The sequence below is a fragment of the Scardinius erythrophthalmus genome, assembly GCF_964197995.2.
Source record: "Scardinius erythrophthalmus genome assembly, chromosome: 18".
NCBI classification, from domain to species: domain Eukaryota; kingdom Metazoa; phylum Chordata; class Actinopteri; order Cypriniformes; family Leuciscidae; genus Scardinius; species Scardinius erythrophthalmus.
In genome coordinates, this window is record NC_138238.1 from 12,489,940 (window position 1) to 12,508,466 (window position 18,527).

An 18,527-nucleotide genomic window follows, 5' to 3' on the forward strand; every position below is an offset into this window, starting at 1 on the left:
TACTACTGTAATGGACTGCCTGTTTTGTTTTCGTATTATGGACTTTTAGTTTGTTTTTCTCAGTTACCTGTTTCCCGCTCTTCATTTGTTACCATGGTTTTAGTGAGTCACAGTTACGAAGCCTTTCTACTTGTGGATAAGTTGAGCTTGTTTTATTAATAAATCTTTTGTTTATTTGAACCTGTTTGAACTCTTTCATCATCATCATCATCATCATCATCATCTGGACAAAACTACTAAAACTGATACAATGAATACTACGATGATGATGATGATTATTATTATTATCATCAACATCATAGAACCGTGAACATGCCTTGAAAAATTATCTAAGTGGGTACTTGAAGTAAATATATTAGGTTCAGCTGACAAAAAAAGTTGGTGAATCCCTGCATTGCATGTAAATATGAAATGATGTGAATTTGTACATTTCAATGAGTTTGAAAGACAAAAGCCTGCATGGTTAAATTACTCACTGATTTATAATTCATATAATAATGCATGTGTTCATCAGAAGATTTGATATGCAATGTTGAGAATACACTTCTTAAATTAAAAATAGATGTCTGTAAATCCAGTGATTAATGCTGTGTGGGTCTCAGTTTTCAGTGATAGGAACATGACAGAGTCTGTGTGTGCAAACCTGGAAGACCTTCTGAACACAAGTAGTAAGGAGAATCAATGAATAATGAATAATTTACTGCCATTGTGAGAATAACGTAATCAATAGAAAGTAACTGTACTTAAATTATTACATTGTATAAATTTGTATTTTTCTTTTAGCTAACTGTGATTTGTATATGTACATTTATGAAATACATAACTTAGTCACCGCTGATAACAGATCACTCTAAATTGTAATGTGGACTGATGCATTTTCTGTAAAGCTGCTTTGAAACAATGTGTATTGTGAAAAGAGCTATACAAATAAATGTGAATTGAATTGAATATTCTGATTACGAGTATTTTAAAATGTAACAATCTAATTACAAGTACTTAATTTTTGGAATCTTATTACATAATCCAGATTACATATAATCAGTTACTAATTAACTACCCAGCACTGCAACCAGTATTTCAATATGGGTCTCATTGCTCACTGATTAAAAACTATTGTTAGACTAACTTGTCTTACATAAGACAAGTCCGTTGTTAAAATGTTTTTATTCCTGCCACTGGTGCCCCCTAAAACAAATAGATGCATGATGCCCCTGCTTCCTATTGACAAGAATGCTTCTCTTGCACAAACATACAGCCATCCCAGTCTCAGTGAAAACAAGAATTTAAGCACATGGATTATACATGGATCTGACAATTTGTCAGGGTTTAAAACCCTGGCAAGATACAAGAGAAAACAGACAAATGGGACAGTCTTTCCATGGCTAGCTCACCATCTATCTTCCCATCTTCCTCCATCTCACCTATTGTCTTTCTCTCCCCTGCACCTAACACTTACACTCTCCGCACACCTATTAAGAATTCCACAGCTCTCCTCCCTGCTTCATTAGAGCAATTACCACAGGAAGTCATTTGTTACCTGGGGCCTAAATGGCACTGGCACAGACATGGACACACACTTTCTCTCTCACACACACACACATTTGTACAGAGATTTTTTCAGGAACTCGTTTGCAGTTCATCATTATTAAATGACAAAAAAAAATTTAATTAAAGCAATGAATTAATACCCAAATTGATATGTAAGCACATTATTTGGCGTTATTTCGCATTTAATTATTTCGCATTTAAATGTGCTCATTGTAAAGTCACTAAAATCATTATGAGATTGAAACGAACATCATTTGCCTTAATAATGTGGTGGGCATCACATTTTCTTGAAATGATGCTAATGTTCTAACTGGTAGATCAGCACGTACACCCTCTGAATTATTTAATAATCTGTCAAACCAACCATCCAAAATGTAGGAACGCCAGCATCCAACTCTCTTCTGTAGACAGTGCTATTGCATAATTTCCTTCAGTCACACTTGCTCATGAAATTGGCTGTCATCCTAAACATTTACCACAAGCCGCATGCAAATACAGACAGCAGGACACAGTCGTATCGGACTCAAGCCCATTTTGTCACGGGGAATCTGGCTGCTATAATGCCATATCATGGTGCAGACACAAACAGACACACACACACACACATACACACACACCTGTTATTTCAGTGGGGTGTTTATGTGTGTTTCTGGCATGCTTTGTGGCCCCTCACTTGGCCGACGATTAGCAGGGCTGCAGGAGAAGTGTGACTGCCTGTGATAAAAAATGAAAGAAAAAAATAAAATGACCACAGCGGTTCTACAGGTGTATCTTCACACACACACGCAAAAATATGCCTACATACACATCTATGCATCCTACACTTTATTGGGAGAAACAGCCATAACACAAGCGTGACAAAATGTAATTGGATACAAGAGATGGGATGACAATAAAAGAGCAAAATCACATATTTTAAAACCTAGAAACACAATATACTGTATGTGCCAAAAAGACATCCTTCATTCTTCAGCACATATTTAAAAAAATAATGCCCAACAATTAAAAACGAATGGAATGGCCAGCCAGTAGATAACATTTAGCCCCATTGTATATGTAATTATTTTTAAATTTTTCCTTTTATATGTGTCAGAAGGAAATATATTTGTATTATTTATTAAACGTTAAGATATCTTTGCAAAAAAAGTTACACAATTAATGTAATTTGCATTTAATATAAGTGATATAGCTATGTAACTTAATTTATTATCATTATTAATACAAAATGCACAAAACATTAATATATATATATATATATATATATATATATATATATATATATATATATATATATATATATATATATATATATAAATCTATTTTAGCCAGTTAGACAATGTTACCTTGGTAACATTTAAATTAGTAGGATTCTGTAATCTTTAATGCTCAATATTTCACAGTAAAACCGAATATAAATAAAAAATGATGTATATGTATGTATAAAACTTATAGCCTAGACTGGGTTTGAAGTATTTTAATGCAAATTTTGAATAATATGTGCTGAAGACACCTCAATGTAAATGCTTGATTAACTCTTTTTAGAGTAAATATGTGCATTAAGGTGACAGAAATTGTGTTTTGTGTTTGTTGAGCCCTGATTAGTTAAATTTGTAACATTATGAAAATACCTAGCATCTACAGAATCTAGTCATATTTTTGCTTTTCCTTTCAGTTTTTAGTAATTAAGTGGCTTTAAAAACTTTAAAGCAAAACTTTTTTTTTTTTACAGTCAAATTTCTCTGACTAATGTCATTTTTACTGCATCTAAGTTAGAAACAGACTCCCTGTGAGTAACTCGCATTGGGCAACTGTATTGACCATATTGATAGCAAAACGCCTACTTTGGAGTGAAGATCGGGCAGGCACAAGTTGGCACGAGTAGCAACATAACTGAGTGGGTGTTGCAGAGGGACTGTGGTTGAGCCTCGTGGGCAAATCAGAGCAAGTACACGTGTATTTTTACCATGGAGTGGGAGTAAGGGAGATAGATTCTACCACAGTCACAACTACAAACTATGAGCTAATGTGCTCTTTTTGTTGTTCATAGCCATGCTAATATGTGGCGTTCTCATGTAGAAGCATATAATGCACTAAAGAGGTTTGTGAGTGTGTCTCACACTGAAACATTATGTTATGTAGCATGTATGTAAACAATGTAATGCAAAGAGGCCATTTGATAGGGTTTTAGCTGACATACGAATGCATGTGTGATGTGTTCAGGGCAGAGCGATAGGAAGGTGAGCACAGAAAAAGCAAAGCACAGCAGGTGTGGGTGCTGCATCCGTAGGTGGAACTGGAGATGGATGAGAGGGGAGAAAGAAAAAAAAGATTTAGTTAAATTTCACAGCTCACTATACTGCACCTCTCCTTTCTCTCTTTCTAACTATCCTGCTCCTCATCATCCTATTTCTGGGTTTAGTTTTCACTCACTCTGTCTATTCATCCACTAACGTCTTCACCTTTCTACCTCCAGATTTTCTTCTTGAGCTTATCCCTGCTGAAAGATCCAGCATAAAACAGCATGAATTCCATGTTGGTCCAGACTGGTTTATGCTAGTTAGAGCTGGTTTAGTGCTGGTCTAGCTGGTGGACAAGCATTGTCATGCTGTTTTCAAGCAAAACCCCACTCCCATGCTGGTCCCCATTCCTTATGCTGTATTTTTCAGCAGGGTTTTAACTGTTAGCCTCAATCTTCCTGTCCATTTTTGGCATGTAACTACAAACCCACCTCTCCCCTAGTATTAAAAGTTCAGCAAAACCTCCTAAAGAAGACATTTTACATAAGCCGCTAATGATGCACTCCGTAATTTGTTCCTCATTAAAAAGTTTTCCTCCTAAAGTCAAGAATAGTGCTTTTGAAAAATCATGTATACGCTCACAAGATGAATCTATCTATCTGTCTATCTATCTGTCTATCTATCTATCTATCTATCTATCTATCTATCTATCTATCTATCTATCTATCTATCTATCTATCTATCTATCTATCTATCTATCTATCTATCTATCTATCTATCTATCTATCTATCTATCTATCTATCTATCTATCTATCTATCTATCTATCTATCTATCTATCTATCTATCTATCTATCTATCTATCTATCTAGTTTGTTTTTGCTTTCCTAGTTAAAAATTAGTCATTATGAGAATTTATTTATGTAAATTTCAATTCATTTTATAATTACAATTCGATTGTGCAAGTTTTATCTATCCATGTATCTATCCACCCATCCATCACAGACAGACAGACAGACAGACAGACAGACAGACAGACAGACAGACAGACAGACAGACAGATAGATAGATAGATAGATAGGCAGACACACAGAAAGACAGAAAGACAGAAAGATAGATAGATAGACAGATAGACAGATAGATAGATAGATAGATAGATAGATAGATAGATAGATAGATAGATAGATAGATAGATAGATAGATAGATAGATAGATAGATAGATAGATAGATAGATATGTTAAATGTAAAAGTTATCCTTCCATCCGTCCATCTATACAGTACAACACTGACCAGTATGTAAGAAATGAAGATGGTGGACAGAGGAAAGTTAAGTGAAGAATGCATGCAGCTTATGGGTACATTATTCAAAATGAATGTAATATATTCAGTCCTGACACATAAATAAAATGAGCTCCCCCCTCTCCACACCTAGTGACTCTGTGATGATACAAAATCAATAATAGAAGTCAGCACCCTGAGCTCTGTTCACTAGGTGTTCTAGTTCATTGTTCCGTCACATAGCAACTTCAGCAAAGAGGAGGGGTGCGCGGAGGAATGACTTATCGGAAAACATTGGCTTGCACTTGCAGAATGCACTACCTTCATATATGTGCGTGTCAGTTTTTCCGCTCTATGTGTTGATGTATTACTGCATTACCAAAGTGAAAGCCCTGAAGTGTCCTTGGCAAGGACATTTAACACTCCTAGTGAATGTCTAAAAAGCATTCACTCTGGAAATCAGGTTTCAGGGAGTATAGAGACATGAAAAAGAGGAGAAATAAACAATTGGCTCTGATTAAACTGGGTGTTACAAAAAGGATGTTGTGGTCTCACACCCACACCAGTGAACCCAGCAGAGATGAACACATTGCAATGAATGCCTCCCGAGACAATCAGAGGCAGGCAGGCGGGCTCTAACGTCACACGCACGCATGTGGAGAGAAGAGGTGATCAGCATCTGCTCCGGCATTAGTTTCTCTCAGAGAAAAAGGAGGAATGTGAAGGAGGGGGCCTGGGAATGGCTGATCGTGCAACACTCCAAGAAACATGAAGATCAGAAACGAGGAGTAGAGAAGATGAAGAAACTCATGCAGGGATTGGATGTTGGATTCCCACGCACAGAAAACGCACAAAAAGCGTGAAAGCCATTTCACAATACACGCACGTGTGTGTGCATGCAAACAAACAAACACCCACACATTCATAAACACATAGATAAATATATAGATATATATATAGTAGTCTGCATATGCCAACACCAGAGACTATTTTATCTGAGGAAAATGGCAGAATAGCACATTGGTGATTCAAGCTGTTCTATACTGAAATGTTTGTTATGCAATTTTTCACTTAATATAAACTGACTGAGACCCATACATATTCAGCCTTGTACCTTTCAATATGGATTGGAATATGCATGGAAATGAAATGCAGATGACATTATGCATAGTAAAACTAGGTGTTGTAAGCTCTATATATGGAAATTTTCAGCAGGTTCTGGTTTTATAAATCTGAAAACTTTTCTGTGTACGTCCAACTTTTACATAGAAATCTACGGAAAGTTTTATACATGTGGCCACTGGTGTTTAGGAATGCAATTGGCTCAGGCATTTCACAATGATCAAACCAACATTTGAAATGCGGTGCAATGAAATTGGTCAGCTGGTTAGTCCAGTTATCCAATCACATCCACTGTTAAGCCACGTGAGTTTTTGTTGAGCATAGAGGGATTTATTCTATAAATGTGTTTCGATCCTAGTTTATGTGCATGTATTCTTATCGAATGAAAAATGTATCCGTCTCAATTGAGCGCATACATTTTTTATGCGCATTTTTAGGATTTTTCCCAAAATGTGCATAAAATATGTGGATGGAAACAGTTCAGTGAAAAAAAAAAAAAAAAAAAGGTAAAATCAGAATACTGCTTGCCACATGCTTCCCAGTTTTGTGTGCAAAATGCATCAGAGGCTGAGACTGCATTCAAACAACATTTAACCCCTTAAATGTCACCGTCCCGCTAGAGGGTCGCTAGGCCGCTCTTTTTTTAATGCCTTTTGTTCCTATCACATATTTTAGTGATCATCATAAATTAGGTGTCATTCGAAAGCAAATAAGCTAAAAATGCATCCTGTGAAAACCATTTTGAAATTGGACGTTGCGTTACCATGGAAACGGAACTTTAAATTCTTTTAGCGGGCTCCTCCCCCAGAGGGCGGTGTTAGGTTTCATATTACACAATTTATTTTAATTACTTTAGAATCAAAACCTTTTCTAATCTTGATTAAACACACATCGTCGGAAAGGTCTGTTTCTCAAGGTTCCATATTTGGTGACTATTTTGTGATAGAAGTGATATTTGGATAGAAATTTACAGGGGCGAGGGAAGTGGGAGTGCTGGATTGTAAATCTTTGTTCATTTACATTTATTCATTTTTAGCATTTAGTAAACATACGTGCAGATTGTGTTTTGTAAGGTAGGCAGGTTTTCTGTGTTTTTTTATTTTTATTTTCTGTCGCTGTGCAGGCTCTTTTATTGTATATGACAGTGTAAACAACTCAATAACCCTTTTATTTAAAGGCTTAATTTATGTCCCGTAGACCCAACCTACCATTGCATCACGAGTGCAAGCAGTATCAATAGTCAAAAATGTGATGTGCAGTCAAATATCCCAGTGTGTATGCTGTTTAAATGAGTGTTCTCACCGATACGCTTGTACTTCATGGAGTTTTTACGTGTTTTATAGACTTGATATTGTTTCTAAATGTGGTAAACTACTGCTAACAGCTAATAACCAACCTAGACTAACTGGAAATACGAAATGTAGGTTGCCTCTACCTAAATTTCAGCAAAACTCAAAAAACATACCTTTACATACCTAGTAAAATTAACCCTAGAGGCAGTAAAATGGCAAAAACTTTTGTTCCATTATATACAAATGATGATTACAAGGACAGATCATCATTTAAAGGTGCAGTGTGTGATTTTTAGTGTGTGCGGCATCTAGTGGTGAGGTTACGAATTGCAACCAACAGAAGAAACGGTGGCCGGCAGGAAAAGATGTCGACGTCTGAGACAGCAGAGTGTAGCCAGTTAAGCAATGAGGTTTCTTTACAAAGATAAATAAAGAAGTTATGTTTACTTAATTATTCAGTAAGACGATATGTTATTGCGAATATCATTGTTTCAGTGTTTTATTAGCTGACTTTAGCTAGCTTCTTTGTACGAAGAACAACATAGTGACGAAACACGCTCTGTAGTAGTTTGTCCGTTTAGGGCTACTGTAGAAACATGTCAGCACAAAATGGCTATTTATGTAAGGGGATCCGCGGTGTATGTAGATAGAAACGGCTCGTTCTAAGGTAATAAAAACATAATGGTTCATTATGTAAGCTCTTTATACACCACTGAAAACATAGTTATATGATATTGCATTTCAGTCAACAGATCCTCCTAAATATTACACAATGCACCTTTAATAAAGACTTATTTTTGCACAATTTCTTGCACAATGGTATGTTATGAATTCAAAATGCTTTTTTGCCATAGTGCATGGTTTGTAAACTATTTTGATGTCTGCATCACATAACCAAATGTATGTTTTTTGGATGTAATAAACCTGCTTGGTAGCTCACCTGGTACAGGATTGCACTTGTGATGCGAAACGATCGGGTATGAGTCCCGTGAAACATAAGTCATGATAAAAGAGCTCAAAGACTTGCAATATAAGCTAAAATGGCATGGTTGCCTCAATAAATGTTTTAATCTCACGTTTGGTTAGGTGTAGGGTAGAGTTTAGTGTAGGTAGTACGTTATTTTACGCAATAAAGCGGTAACCTTTCAGGGGAACACAGGTACTGTACGTATTTCCAGTGAGCCTGGGTTGCCAATAAGTCTGCTAGTTTATTAGTGACAATTTCATTCCCCCGATAGCATCTCTGTCAACAATGTGCACTGCCAGAGGGGCAGTAAGAAAGACTGAGGAAACGCTGTGGAAAAGTGGACTGTTATTTTTAGGACCACCGAGGGGAATTATAGCAGTCCGGCACCGAGAGCAAATAAGTGGGTAACCTGGTTTTCCTTGAGAGAGAAACACAATGATAATATTTCTAGAGCGATGTCTAGCAAACACGAGTTGCCACTGTCGTCCTGCGTTTCTTACTCGTACTTTCACCTCATTTCCCTTCTGCCGCTTTTCTCTCCCCTCTTATCTTGTTACTTCCTCCCTAGATTCATTTTTCACCCTAATGTGCGTCTCATAAACCCACCCTCCCCCTCTCTCCTCCCCCCCACCTGCTCTTCTCGCTCCTTCTCGTTTATAGATACATAGGTATATTATGTTACGCCTCCATGGTAAGGCGTTGTGCTTTGTGTGGGCTACTGAAGCCATCACTTCACAGAATATTATCACTTTCACACAGCAACCCATTAGTCAGGCGTTCTTTACTGATAATTGGAAAATCAAAAGTTGCGGTTGACATCACAACCACAACATGGCATTATTGAGGGCAATAATGCTAAGCAACTCAGTAACACGTAGCAACTGCTTCCAGGGAGACTGTTGAACCTTAAAAGCATTGGGTAGAAACGTGTCTGAATACGTTGTAAAGGTCATGCAAGCAACAACACAATCCATACCTCCTGCAATGCAGTACAAAAGCACACATAAAGGCCTGGGATGGGTCAAGATGGCAGACTAGTCAAAATGAATCTCTTTTAAAACGCAAAGAATTTTAAAGTTAAAGCAAACATGATAACTATTCCATTATTAATTTCATAATTCCATAACTAATTTTAAATAATATTATATTTAAAAGAGACAATTTAAATGGGATGAATTTAGAGATGTAACTTCTCAGAGAATGCTTTTGAATGCTATGCATTAGCATGCTAACAATCGGTTGGACTATTAGCATGATAAAACTCTCTCAGAAGTTGTGCTTCTAGATTTATATCTTTTAAAGCATCAAAACCACCGTTTTGTGACATCCACCATTTTTGTGGGACTTTCTGCAGTAGAAGGTCTGTATTTAAAGTATACATTTTTTCTAACCTTTGGTTTATGCACACATATTGTACACTACCATTCAAAAGTTTGGAATTAGTATGTTTTTTTAAGCAATTAAAACTTTTATTCAGCAAGGAATAAAACATGACATTTAAAAAAAAAAAAAAAAAACTATAAAAAAAGCTGTTCTTTTGAACTTTTTAGTCATCAAGGAATTGGGGGGAAAATCATGGTTTCAACAAAATATTCAGCAGCACAACTGTTTTCAACATTGATGATAATAATAATAATAATAATAATAATATGACTTAAAGGAGAACTCCGGTCAATTTTAACATTGAGCTTATTTTTTTGTACATTTGGAGTGCTGTCAATACAGAGAACAACTACAAAAATCGGTGTTGCCTACACCGAGTTATTCTATTTTTAAAATTTGCACCCTGTTGACTTCAATGGGGCAAGTTGAAGTTACCTATGATCATGCGCGTGAACTCGGCAATCGACTACTTTGGACTTCAACCGAAAAACAGGATGTAAACAGGTATTTGCGCTGGCTTAAATAACATCATTTTTATTAATATCTTTCACATCTACTGCAGTCAGATTCACTCGTGTTCACTCAGAAGGAATCACTCAAATTTTCTGTGCACTTGTAATGACACATCAAGGATGTTAAGAGCCTAAAAGCAGGTTTAGTACTTGCCCCATTGAAGTCAACAGGGTGCAAATTTTAAAAATAGAATAACACGGTGTAGGCAACACCGATTTTTGTAGTTGTTCTCTGTATTGACAGCACTCCAAATGTACAATAAAATGAACTCAATGTTAAAATTGACCGGAGTTCTCCTTTAATATATTAGAATGATTTCTGAAAGATCATGTGACACTGAAATTCAGCTTTGCATCACAGAAACCAACTACATTTTAAAATATATTAAAATAGAAAACATTGTAATAATATTTCACAGTATTGCTGTTTTTATAATTTTTTCTAACAAATAAATGCCGCCTTGGTGAGCATAAAATGAGCACAAACAAACAAAAAGACAGTTTAGACTGTTGCGTTCCATTGTGTCAAGCCATCTAAATCAGACAGCCATTGGAACGTAAACCAGAGAAATTACAAAGGGCTTCCTTAAGACCTAATAGTCAAGAAACCCCAGATTATGAACAGCAGTTTTTATCTGTGGTATGTATGCCATTCATAAATGACAATCCCAAGTCAGATTCAAATGAGGAAGCAAAGAGAAGACATCAGTTCCTGTGGCTTGCTTATGGCCAGCAATTCCCAGAGAGTGACTGCACTGCATAGAGGAGTGTGAAGGTCATCACCTCTGATTCTAGTTATGTAAGATAAACGGAAATGGACTGTGGGGATATAGAGGGAAAATGACAGAGCACAACAAGCAAGGACTATCAGAGAAAGACAAAATGGGTAGGTAGGTAACAAAATGAGGAGAATGAAATGGAAAGAGAGGGGGAGTTGATATATCCGCAAGAGCGTCAGCGTTTTGAAAGGGAGAATACAAAGGGCACCTCTCTGTCCACCCAACCACATCCAGAGGTCATTCTAAAGTACTGTGAATATCCTTTCACTGTTCCTATGTGATAAATTACTACCTACAATGCAAAGGCATGGTGGGGGAACATTTGGTTGGGCTTCAATCAGATGACCGTAACCTTGCTATTGACCCGCATTCAGAGTGTGTGGACAAAGCATTATCGTGACACGGTGATGAATGCAAACCGCAGGAACGGCATAAGGATGAGGGCAGAATGGAGATGTCATCTTTGAAAAATCGCTCCATGCGCTTGACTCTGATATGTTGAAGTACTCACAAATGAGAAAAAACTGCTTCCTGCCAAGCAGCCGGGCTTTTGACAATCCGGCAATCAATCAATTTTGGCAGAAAGGCTTCAAACTGCAGAATAAAACTGCCTAACTCTTGACAAGAAGGATTTTCCTGCAGGCCTGATTGGGCCAGTTGAGATTTTGACTTGGCAAACTAACATTTTCTCTGGCCCAGCTACAAATACGACAAATAGTTATTTGTAGTAACATGTATGAGGAAAAAAAACGATAATTAAACGTGTATCATTGTTTCGTGTATCACATCCCCAAGCAATAAAGCAACTCCATGATATCTATAAATTCATAAACATACTTTAACAGGGTTTTTCAAAGGTTTTGTTTATATCGCTGACCCAGACACTCCTCACTCAGACTCTTAGCCAACCCAGGTATAATTATCCATAATATAAAAGTTACTTTATAGTAACTGAGGAACAATAGCTAACATTAAAGGAAAATGGTATATATACAGTGCTATGCATAAGTTTAGACACCCATGCTAAAGTTGACTAAAAAGAGGAATAAAAAAACATCTTTTGGAAATTGAACTTAATGCCTTAATTAAAAAAATTAGGAAAAATCCAACCTTTAAGGACACCAATTTTCTTTGTGAAAGAATAATGTATCGTAAATAAATAAATGTTCTTCCTTAAAATACAGGGTGCATAAGTTTGTACACCCCTATGTTAAATTCCCGTAAATGTATGGAGTATGGAGTATTTTGCATGGAGTATTTTCCATAAGATCATTTCTCAATGCAAATCAAACCAGCTATTAGGCTAACTGAAATAAAACCATTCCAATCTCTAGGTATGGTGAAGGCTATGTGATGATGTCGGGCTATTTTAATTCCAAAGGCCAAGGAAACTTTATCAGGATGCATAGTATCCTGGATCCATGAAGTAACTGGCCTTTAAAAATAAAAATCTGCCTGCCTCTATGGGAATTTAACATAGGGGTGTCCAAACTTATGCACCCTGTATTTTAAGGAAGAACATTTATTTATTTACGATACATTATTCATTCACAAAGAAAATTGGTGTCCTTAAAGGTTGGATTTTTCCTAATTTTTTTAATTAAGGCATTAAGTTCAATTTCCAAAAGATGATTTTTTATTCCTCTTTTTAGTCAACTTTAGCATGGGTGTCTAAACTTATGCATAGCACTGTATATCAATATCATATTAGTCAATATTGAGATTTGGTTTTAAATTTATCAGCATTAGCCGATTTTGGGAATTGCAGTTGTGCAAAATCATTTACAGTTAAATTAAATTAAATGACTTTTAATTGAACATTTACTTAAAACTAAATATTGAAAACCACTAAAATCTTCAACAATCCAACTGTGACAACACCTCTCTAGTCTGTTAGGCCAAATGACATCAACTAGCCCTAAAACTGTAGTTTTGTTGAATTTTTTATTTTTTTCTTGTCACTTACAAGCAGTTTGTTAGTCTGGCTGTGTGAAAGATTCACACAGTGCTAGACCATCACAGACAAGATAGCAAGAGAAGCCCTGATAACTATAAAAAGCATTTGACTACTTATTGCCAATTCATGCTCTGCACTTAAACTGTGTCTTCAAATAACCAAAGCATGTTTGTGATTCACACGACAGCCAGAAAACTCTTGAAACCTGAAAAGAAGATCAAAAGGAACATTTTACCATCTGTTCTGTCCTGAGGGACCTCAGGCAACTTTTTTTTTTTTTTTTAAGAGAGAGAATGTGAACAAAAGGCAGGAAGAAGGAACTGAATTCTCTGACAGCTTTGTGAGATCTGTCAAACGTCTGAAGGATGGCCATGGAGAAAAAAGCAACACGTCACCTTGAGCATAACGACTCATTCTATTTTAATCCCGCCGTATTTTGCATCGGCCTGTGTGACCTGCCCAGGCGTTCATGAATATTCAATCCTGATGGAGGGCTTGTTGTGAGTTGCTATAGCCCACAAGCAAAAGTTTGCCAGGCTGCAAGTACCTTACATAAACATAACATTAAATTATGCATGGGAGGTATGAAAGAACTGGAGAAAGTAATGAAATCATACTAGTTTGGCCATGAATCATGATTATCTGTCCACAGGGTGCTGAAGTACTTTGTAAGTGTATTACAAGTGGGCATGCTAAAGTGATGGGGGAAGTTTAATGTATAATTATGAGGAGCAAGATTTTAGACCAATGAGATTTCAATGTGGGTGAGGCTTGCCAGTGTGATTTCGCAGATATAGAAACAGAGACTGCCAGAATGTTCTTTCGTCAGGGTCAGCTGGGACAAAAGAGTACATTTAAATGGTAGCGATTTTGCCACATCATTTCTACACTGCAAAACATTATATGATCAATAAGTTATGACATGTTTTTACATTGCTTTAACTCACCAAAATAAGTTAAGCAATTTTCAACTTTATATACGTTAGATTACACTCATTTTTAAAAGTCAGTTTAATGTAATTTAAGTTTAAATGACTAAAACATCCAAGTTGATTGTACTTAAAAACTTAAAGGGGTGGTTGATTGCTATTTCACTTTTTTCATTTTAAATACTGTGTAATGTTGCTGTTGGTGCATGAACAGTATCTGCAAAGTTGCTGCGCTTAAAGTTCAACGTAAGCGGAGATATTGTCTTTTAAAAATCAGGAAGTTGAATGCCTACAAAAACGTCTCGAATGGGACTACAACGAGATACTTCCCGGGTTTTATACGTAACTAACCCATACATTTACATCCACCCTCCCTCCGGAACATGTTCTGCTGTCGAAGAGGAGGAGTTATAGTGGAGTAGCTGTCAGGTCTTCTGTGTTCAGGCTTCCTACAGACGCTGGAGTTCGTCAACAATGGTTAAAATTTAAGTTTGATTATGTTCCTGACAATTACAATCGTAGTTTAGCTCTCTGTGCTGCGCATTTTACCGAAGACAGCTTCCAGAATCTACACGAGTTCAATGTCGGATTCAACAAGAAACTATTACTCCAACATGAAGCAGTTACAGCTTTAAAACCAGAGGCCACAACCTGCAAGTAAGATTTAATCATTTTAAATGTATTTGCCTGTATTATTTAAGACGTATTGTTTTAGTTTTATCAAGGATGTAAAAAAATGCCAGCGCTGGCTTTAGTATATGACAAACGCGTACAAACATTTTGGACCCGAATTTGTAATATGTACAAATTTTGTAAACGTATTTTCCATGTATACTTTATGACGTAATTTTTTTATTTGATCAAGAACGCAAACCAATGCCAAAGCTGTTTGTTTATAGTAGCTAGTTAGTTCGATGTTATTTTGTGTGTATAAGACAAACGTGTACAAACTTCAAAAAATTATCGCAACAGCAAACTTCAGCTGCTATCACATGTACACCTAAAGAAAACGACAAACTGAGTAAACTAAGCTTTGTGAATAGTTAAACGGTTGTTCATTCTATCAATAAAACAATATCTTTAAAAAACGGTATTACTCAGTCATGTATTCAGTTATATTAAATGTTTAATCAGGGGGAAAGCGTATCTCAAAAGCTAACAAACAGCAGTAGCATTTTCAAGTAACAGCGTATGGAAATTCTTTGAGAGAATAATAATAAAATTAAATAAATTACCATTCAGAAACGTTTAGTAAGAGCCGTGTTTGCGGAGGTTCTGCTTGACTCTCTTCATCACCGCTCTCTGGGTCTGATTCTGGCTCAAACTGATGAGGCAATATTGACACCATTACATTTGACCGGAGCACATGCAACTGTCGCCCGTAAAGGTAATGGGCGTGAAGATTCCGGACGCAGTTTAGCCAATTACAACAACACACCGGCCGAACTAACCAATCTGAGCTCATTGCCTCTTTCTGAGGGAGTGGTTTCATAGAATCAGGAAGTCAACCGGTCGTTCAAATGACAGAGGAGGAAGCGGCTTACAATAAAAGTGAAATTTATGAAAAATAAGGCGTTTTTTAACAAACGAAACACGAAGACATGTTATATTGCAGCCCATAAACACAATCAAGCAAAGAAAAAAGGCAGTAAACCACCCCTTTAAGGCAGCAACTTTTTTTTACAGTGAAATCAAAACTGACAATTCTCATCTTTTATGGAACATTGCAGTATTTATTATAAATGGTTTATGTGCACATCATTATTTTTTTTTATTTTTTTTTATTCATGTGCCCTCATAAACCTTAATTAAAATAACTTGCCATTCCAGTTGCAATGACATCTCTTCTGTGATGAGGTTTTTATCGGTGCAAAGGCTAGACAACCTGTCAATCACATGAGATCACAGTAATAAGCAAACAACAACGATCCAATCATTTCCTGATGGGCAAAATCAAGTCCCGCCCTAAATTATTTCTTGTTCTTGAAGCCATTTCTCTAGGATATATGTCACAATAGGGAGGAAAAGACTATTGCAACTTCCGTTTCATGCCGAATTTAAGCTGTTTTACTCTCAAAGGAGTACAGCAAAAGACACTCAAGCCTTGACTGCGACTACTTTTAGGCATTTGGATTTTAAAAATATGAAAAATTAATGCAAGTTGAAAACCACATATTGCTTAGCTTGTATAAAACATGCAGCTCAAATGACCTCTAACTAGCCTTTTGCTGTTATTTAGCTCAATACTAAATTGTGTCATCTGCTTGTATGAGCAAGATGAGGTAAAGGACTAGTAACTTTTTAGAGGAGACACGGGTGGCAAAGCTCATCTCTTGCCACTTACAAATGACCCTTATCAGAAATTCAGCCGATTGCCGTTTCTCCACCAAACTGATCTTTATCTCACACTCTTTCCATTGGCTCACAGCTGGACATTTTCTTATAGGTGAATAAAAAATAATAATAAAGAAAACGCAAAGTATAAAAGACAGCGTAGCTTTTCACAGGTCTGAAAATAGCCATTTCAAAGCAGCATAAATCATAATAACATGTTGCAATAATGAGCAACATGAGAAGTGCTTTGTGACTGGGAATAGCTGAGAGGCTAACGTGATTCACCTCCCAACGTCAGACCCTTAAATTAACTCCTGCAGACAGTCTCCCACCAGAAAAAAAAAAAAAAAAAAAAGTGATGCTACTAATTAAGTGCACAATAATCAAGTCAAGTCTCCAAAGAGAGGAGAAGAAGAAGAAAAAAAAAGACAGGGCAGTTGCTGCGAAACAACAAAGTCCACTGTTATTTCTTGCCAATATTTCCTTTCAAGGAATTCCTAAAACATGATGCAGTCAGCCATTCTACTTCGCTTTTCAATACGCAGCGCAACTGAGAAAGCATAATGCCTGTCAGCAGTGGAAATCACGCTTTTCAAAAACAAAGCTTGTTCAGAAGCTTTGTTTTGTGGCATATTCAACACTGTGAGTGCAGGTTTGTTTTGTTAAAATTGCAAATGAGTTTAGCAGACCTATGCAGCGATCAGAGACAACTTATCAAGTAGAATAACATTCCAGCCTTATTCCAGCAGAATATACAATGTATCAGACAGCATCTTTTGACTGTGCCGTCACTCCTCGCTAAAACAATACAATACTCAAAAGCTACACTATACATTTGTTTTTGTTAAACTGGCAGCTGGTTTCCAGAACTTATAAGTACAGGTATAATGTTTCAGATATTACAAGATTGGATATGTCATTAAATTATGGAATATTATTAATATGCCATGCGAACCTAGCACTAAAATAATACAATAATCATAAGGTAATATACATTTTTTTTTAAACATTTCAACTATATTTTACCATTTTCTTTGTAAATTAAAGGAATAGTTCACTTAAAAATGAAACTTCTGTCATCATTTACTCACCATGAAGTTGTTTCAAACCTCCAAAGACGGTAACCAAACAGTTGATGGATCCCATTTACTTCCGTAGTATTTTTTTTACTACTGTGGAAGTCAATGGTTATCGTCAACTGTCTGGTTACTGACATTCTTCAAAATATCTTCCTTTGTGTTCAGCAGAAGAAAGAAATTCATACAGGTTTGAAACAACTTCATGGTGAGTAAATTAGTTAATCCATCCTTTGTATTTTTGTATAATATTTCACAGTACAATTTACTCACCCTCAAGTTGATCTAAAAAAAAATATGTTGGCAACCAAACAGTTGTCGGCCCCAATTGCCTTCCATAGTATTTGTTTTCATACTATGGAAGTCAATTGGGCAGGAAATGTTTGGTTACCAAACATTCTTCTAAATATATTTTTTTGTGTTCAACAGAACAAAGAACTCCTACAGGTTTAGAACAGTTGAGGGTGAGTAAATAATGACATGACTTTTATTTTTTGGGTGAATTACAGTAGCATTTAAGAATGTTTTGTCCAGTCAAATTTTAAAATAAAAAATAAAATCATTTTACTCCTCTTTCTGTTCTGGATATTTAAAAAAATAAAGCTCTACCAAATTCTGGGCATGTCATTACTTTTCATCAAAGGTACATCTTACATGTATAATGCCTTTATAAGCAATCACTCTTTAAAACGGTTCAGCACCTGGAGCTGTCCAGCGCATCGTTACAAATGACCGTCTGCTAAACCACACAACAGACGACCTGGACATAACTTAAAAATATTTATATATAATGTTTGATCACTTTTACAATAGTCGTTTAAGAATTAAAGACTGTCAGCACTGGACAATTCAATGCTTTGAAACAATTATATTAAGTGGGATTATAACGATCACTCACCACGTCAGCTCACTATAATGCGGTTGTGCAGGGACTATTGTTGTTTCATCATTACACAACACAGCGAACCTGCTGATGATGCCAATGATATATTCATTCATCGCTAAAGTTTTTGATTTCCACATATTTTCCGACATATATCGATTTAATTGATCATATTAAGATAAACCTTTCCTCCAATAAATGACAAAACTGTGTGTTGGGATGTAATCTTG

The 18,527-nt window shown here is 36.1% G+C and overlaps 1 protein-coding gene across 1 annotated transcript in view; it reads right to left on the reverse strand.

The window, feature by feature from the left end:
* tbkbp1 (TBK1 binding protein 1) overlaps nt 1–18,527 on the reverse strand; it is a 49,174-nt gene that overhangs the window by 29,820 nt on the left and 827 nt on the right. The gene's annotated exons all lie outside the window — the stretch shown is intronic.